At 49.0% G+C, this 6,774-nt stretch overlaps 1 non-coding gene across 1 annotated transcript; it reads left to right on the forward strand.

Moving 5' to 3' along the window:
* Window positions 1-3,752: 3,752 nt before the first annotated feature.
* Window positions 3,753-3,834, forward strand: TRNAS-GCU (transfer RNA serine (anticodon GCU)). Its single transcript has one exon. It is a non-coding gene; the product is annotated as a tRNA-Ser (tRNA).
* Window positions 3,835-6,774: the final 2,940 nt, after the last annotated feature.

A 6,774-nucleotide genomic window follows, 5' to 3' on the forward strand; every position in this document is an offset into this window, starting at 1 on the left:
ATCTCCGGGATTTAACGCCTCTGGATGCGGTCTTTATCAAGTCAGGAGGGGTTATCGAACATTAGCTACAATTCTGCAAGATTTACGAGATCGTACAACAACACCACAAAATAACTCCACAGATGCTGCAACATGTGTTCCGGCAATGCAGCCGACTCGACTTGAGCCGTGCAAGAGATATCGACGCCGCTCGTGTAGAATCCAATGCGCAGGTGTGAATTAATCGATATACCTCTGATTATAGTACAGGGACTCCTCTACTTACGGACGAGTTATGTTCCAGAGGTCTGTTCGTAAGTCGATGTGTTCTCCATGTCCATTCCAAACACGTTGTACGGCGTGTACACTAAACATGGGGAATGGCTTTAACACATTCCTCCTGCGGAGGGAGCTGGTAGGAACGTTGGGTTGCTCGGTGAATGGCCAGGGTCAACGGCGGCGTGGTGTATTCCGCAAATATGGCCGACTGTGAGGGCGGGCACAAGCCGGCGTGAGTAGGTTAAACGTTGAGTTTTATAAGGGTACCACGGGGTGACCAGCCCCCCTCCCCACCCAGCCCCACCCCTCCCAGCCCCACCCAGCCCCACCCTCCCCACCCAGCCCCTCCCTACCCTCTCCACCCAGCCTCTCCCCACCCTCCCCACCTAGCCCCTCCCCACCCTCCCCTCCCCACCCAGCCTCACCCTCCCCACCCAGCCCCTCCCCACCCTCCCCACCCAGCCTTTGCTGCACGACGGACGGACACAATAATCCTTGTGGGCTGGTGTAACCTGGCGGTTCCTACCAATAAAAGTTGTATAATCTCATGCAGATGTAGATGCCACTGGTTCTTCGTGTTCTGCAGATGTAGATGCCATCACCGCCATCTATTGCGCGGCATTTGAACTCTCGGTCCGAACAGGCAACTGGACACACGGACAGGCTTGTTCGTATCTCTGAAAGTTCGCCAGTAGGATGTTCGTAAGTAGAGGACCTCCTGTAATTTTTTACACTAAATTGCTTTGATTTCAATAAAATAGATAGGGACTTTATGGACACCCTGTGTAGTGCTTGCGGTCTTTCCCCCCCTCTCTCTCTCCCGTGTGAGTTTATTGTCTTGAACCTCGACGGACGCCTACGAGCTGCCATAGTGCGCAAGAGGAAAGAGGAGAATCGGCCGCATGGGAAAACATCTTAAAGTTGCGCAACCAAATCTCCCCCCCCTCTCTCACCCCCCCCCCCCTTCTCTCCCCCCTCCCCTCTCTCTCTTGAGAAATCGCGCCGTGGTCGCCCGGAGTGATCTCCCTCGCCACCTGGTATATGCAGGAGGACGTGGGTTCCGATCCGGACCCTGACGCCTGTTGTGTCTTTGTAGTTTTTGTGTTTCTCTCTCCCCGTGGTCGCGTGGATTTTCACCTTTAATTTATAGTCAACAACAACTCCTTTAGGGTATTTGGCTGCGATACATTTCTACACGATAAGCCACTTCGCTGAGCTTTCATTTGTTATCGCCAGGTCGCTTCTAAACAAACAAAATATTAACCAAACTGTTTTGTATTTTATCAGGTGAGGCCCACTCAGCTATGACATTGTCATGTCGTGCACCACCACGACATGAAAATCACAAATTCACCATCAACATTTCAAACCCATCCCCACCACCACCACCACCACACCTGATGATGATTGCTTGTGTTGCAGTCGAAACTTCGTGAGAATTTTTATTGTTTTATATTTATATTATTTTATTATTTCCCTTCTACGTGACTTTACCGAAAGAACCAGGAATATAGTTTGGTTAATAGTTTATGAATAGTTTATATCTTCATTTGCAGCTTTCGTGACTGCAGGAATCCATGCTCGTTAGTTCTTTCAGTAAAGTCACGTAGGTAGAAATAAAATAAAATTAATCTTGACGTTTCGATCGCAACGCAAGCAATCATCATCAGGTGAGACAACTTAGCATGGATTCCTGCAGTCACGAAAGCTTCAAATCAACTCGTGGTTGTCTCACCTGATGACGATTGCTTGCGTTGCGATCGAAACGTGATTTATTTTATTTCTACCTACGTGACTTTACCGAAAGAACCAAAGAGTATGAATAGTTTTTAGTTAATAACAAGTAAATATTACGTCGGAACCGCTGATGATGGGGCTTTGCAGGCCCCTTCCTTGCGTCACCAAAACCTCCTCTCCCCACCGCACGCCACGACCTTGGCCGTGCGTCCGAGGTGTCAGGGGTGGGGGGAGACGTGGGGTGGGAGCCCCCCCCTCCTCCCTCTCTTTACCCACCTTATCGGTGTCCCTTCACTGACCCATGAATCGGTGCTTTACGAGTTGTTTGTATTGTTGGTCGTAAACCGTCGTGAGAAATTCTGGCTACTCGGGACATTCTGAGTCTGGGTTCGATCCTTGGGTCAGGGTCTGTCTCTCAGGGGCACGGCTCGTTGACGGTCGTATTGGAGACGCTGGGCCACCACCCACCGCTGATGGTTCGAATCCGGGTTGCGACCGAACAGCTGTGGTTGTCCCTGGGTACTCGAGCGTAGTGAGATGAGTGTCTCAGCCCGGTGGGCAATGACTTGCACAGAGATCCATAGACTCACACGGCGAACTCTAGACTCACAGGAACTATAGACTCACCAGCCCCTCCCCACCCAGCCCCACCTCTCCCACTCCCCACCCAGCCCTCTCCTCCCCACCCAGCCCCTCCCCACCCTCCCCTCCCCACCCAGCCCCTCCCTACCCTGCCCTCCCCACCCAGCCCCTCCCAACCCTCCCCTCCCCACCCAGCCCCTCCCTCCCCAACCAGCCCCTCCCTGCACGACGGACGGACACAATAATCCCCTGTGGGCTGGTGTAACCAGGAGGTTCCTACCAGTATAAGTAATATTAAAAAACGTTTTAAAAACACGCTTTTATGAAATGTACCGTACTAGTAATGAAAGAACTCCACGACTCCAGGAAGTAAGGGACCGTGGCCAATTACAGCCAACGTCAGTTGACCCGTGGACAATTAGACCCAAGCCGAAACATAACATATAAAAAATAATGTTTAAAACATTTATATTTGTTATTTTTATGATATATTATAGTATTGTCATCAGTATGGAATAAGTCTACCAAGTTTGCAGTCGATACCACATTGGGAAGTGGGTTAAAATTGAGTTACAAGATTTGAGGATACAACAACGACAACAACACCAACAACGACAACAACAACAACAGAACAGAGTGAGTTAATAAAAAGCGTGCAAAAAAGGGTTCTGGTGGGTGTTTGAACATCTGAACACGACTATTTGATCGCCAGAAAGTGTAAAACCGATTCTTGTTTTTTCATACTTTGATACTGGCAAAAACAAGGTCCCAAAACAATATATTCTTGAAGGGATCTCAGTTGCGGTTCGGTGAAATCCATCCCAGCGTGGGGGTCGGTCCGATGCTCACTTTAAGCCCACGTGGATTGTCGCGCATAGCCACCTCAGTTTTTTTTTTAAATCCTTTATATTAAGTTCGCTTGCTTACGACCGTGCAAATCTTTCGGTCGTTTTTTTACCCACTCCCCGTGATCCAATCGAGCTGACATTTTGCACACAGACTCGTTGTGCGTGACAATGTATTTTCGTGAAAAAAAATCCAAAATTTTACACTTTTTAGGAAAAAATCATAGTATGACTGTGTGTGTGTGGGGGGGGGGAGTCTGTTTGTATGTATGTGCGTGCAAGTCTTCATCCTGGTTCTGGTTGTATGTGCTTGCGTGTGTGAGTGTGTGAGACGAGGTGGCCGAGTGGTTAAGGCGATGGACTGCTAATCCATTGTGCTCTGCACGCGTGGGTTCGAATCCCACCTTCGTCGCGATTTTTTAATAAAATCCTTTATGTTAAGTTCACTTGCTTGCTTGCGCGCTTACGACAGTGCAAATGTTTCGGTAGTTTTTTAACCCACTTCCCGTGATCCAATCGAGCTGACATTTTCCACACATACTCGTTGTGCGTGACAATTAATTTTCGTGAAATTTTTTTTCCAAAATTTTACACTTTTGAGGAATTTTTATTATTATTTAATTACCAATTGCTTAATGGTGGCAGGCAATCACCTGACCCATAGGTGGCAGCCATCTCAAGCCAGAGGACGAGAGGACTCTAGCCGCCACGCATATAAAGGATTTATAGTGAAAAACTTTGTTTTTACGGGTTAATTTTTTGCATTGTTTGGGAAGTTCTCATGACCACGTTTCTGGGCCACGTGTCATCGCAAGGTACTACGCACTTAAATATGTAAAGCTCTCTTTCTCATGATAATTGTTTTTTTACCCTTTTATCTGGCAACAAAACTGACACATTTTTTACAAGGAGTCATGTTTGCATAGACCACAATACCTGCAGTCGTAATGCAAACAAAAAACATAACTCTGATAATGTATACACTGTCCTTGAAGTTTTATTGGTCCACATCCGAGACAGCTTTCCTTAGAGCCCAGTCTCACATGGTGTTAGACCAGATGACGCCAAAAGGCTCAGTTTTGTTGCCAGATAAAAGGGTAAAAAACCAATTATCATATTTTTCTACTGGCAAATGAGGTTCCAATGGTCTAAATGCTTGCCCCGAACTCTCATACTTTGATGGTGCATTGTCTTTGAGTTGTGCACCTTTTGGCGTCATCTGTTCCAACACCATGTGAGACTAGGCTCTAAGGAAAGCTGTCTCCGGTGTGGACCAATCAACTTCAAGGACAGTGCATACATTATCAGAGTTATGTTTTTGTTTGTATTACGACTGCAGGTATTGTGGTCTATGCAAACATGACTCCTTGTAAAAAATGTGTCAGTTTTGTTGCCAGATAAAATGGTAAAAAAAAAATTCTCATATTTTTCTACTGGCAAATGAGGTTCCAATGGTGTTCTCTCTCTCATTTATTCATTAATGCATTCGACAATCCACTCATTCATCCCCCTGTATACGCGGGTCCGAACCCCACGAGGTAAACACCGCAATAAACACTGTGGCGTCACGCAAGATACCGCAGGCAAAGATTTCTGATACGAGAGCCCCCAACAACAAGATTCAAGTGCAAGTTTGTTTTGTTTGACCTACAGGTGAAACCTCAAGATATCGGAATGAGTTTAATTTACAAGAGTGAGTGGGTGAGTGAATGAGTGAGCGTGAGTGGGTGGGTGAGCGATTAAGTGTGTGGTAAGTGAGCGTTGAGTGAGTGGGTGGGTGAAGGGGTGGGTGAAGGAGTGGGTGATTGAGCGAGTGGGTGGGTGATTGAGGGGGTGAGCGAGCGAGTGCGTGCGTGAGTGGTGAGTGAGCGTTGAGTGGGTGGGTGGGTGAAGGAGTGGATGAGCGAGCGAGTGGGTGAGTGAGTGGGTGGACGAATGATTGAGTGTTAGCGGGTGGGTGAGGGGGTGCGTGAGTGCGAGTGACTGGTGAGTGAGCTAGCGTTTGAGTGAGTGGTTAAGTCAAGGAGTGGATGAGTGAGTGGGTGGGTGAATGAGTGAGTGGGTGGGTGAGCAAGTGCGTGAGTGGTGAGCGTGTGAGTGTGTGGGTGAAGGAGTGGTCGAGTGGACGGATGAATGGTGGCTTTACCGAATGGGTGAGTGAGCTCAAGTTGATTTTGTGTAACGCAGACGAGAAGTCAAGAGACCAGGATGAGTTTCATTTGCAAGTGTGATCTGGCTCACGAGTCTGCTGGAGGGGCATTGATAGCTGCTGTCTGCGATCCCAATTTGGTGTTTCGCGTGCACATTTTGAATTGGGCACGGGATCTTTAACATCGACTGTGAGTGAAGCAGACGGCATCAGCGGCATCGTTACGGTCCGGCCCGCGGGCCGTATGAGGCCCGCGAAATCATTTGGTGTGGCCCTGCCAAGGCAACCACAGATAGGACTCGAAATTCAATAAATCTAGGAGCAAACCTGGAAAAGCAGTTGCGAGTAGCAGCAGCAACATCATCAATACCAGCTAACATCACACGCCTCGCCAAAGAGAAGCAGTTCCAGCCATCGCATTAGGGGTGGAGTTAATTAAATGTTTGACCAAATATAGCGGGCTAATTTTTAAGTTGATAATTTTGCATGGCCCGCGAATGATGTTATATAAATATCCAAATGGCCATTGGCAGAGAAAAAATGTTCCCCGCCCCTGCACTCTACACACAACGCAGTCGTAACGGTGGGAGCGGCCGCTCGATTCGAACCGTGAACTTCTGCCACGAGCTGCTTGCCCTAGCCGTGACACCGACTCTTATCCATTCCAGGGGGGGGGCGGCGGGCGGGGGGCTCCACATTTTCTCGAACCCGGCTTGGCTTCGATACCGTGTGTTCGCGATACGATATCGGCTGTTGTCAACTTTCACAACGCGGCAATCGTCGCGATATCAGTCTCCCTTCGACTCGCGTTGCCGTCACCGGCGTGAACAGCTGACGCGAGCCGGCTGAACGACTGCCTCCCCCACCACCCCCCCCGCCCCCCCCCACCACCCCCCCGCCCCCCCCCCCCCCGTATGTATAGCATCCCATCACAATACACCCCATCACAATGCCCCCCATCACAATGCCCCCATCACAATGCCCCCATCACAATGCCCCCATCACAATGGACCCATCACAATGCCCCCATCACAATGCCCCCATCACAATGATCCCATCACAATGCCCCCATCACAATGCCCCCCCCTCACAATGGATCCCATCACAATGGACCCATCACAATGGACTCCATCACAATGCACCGCATCACAATGCACCGCATCACAATGCCCCCCATCACAATGGACCCATCACAATGGACCC

The sequence above is a fragment of the Lampetra planeri genome, chromosome 27 (assembly GCF_965212315.1).
Source record: "Lampetra planeri chromosome 27, kcLamPlan1.2.h2, whole genome shotgun sequence".
Classification (NCBI taxonomy): domain Eukaryota; kingdom Metazoa; phylum Chordata; class Hyperoartia; order Petromyzontiformes; family Petromyzontidae; genus Lampetra; species Lampetra planeri.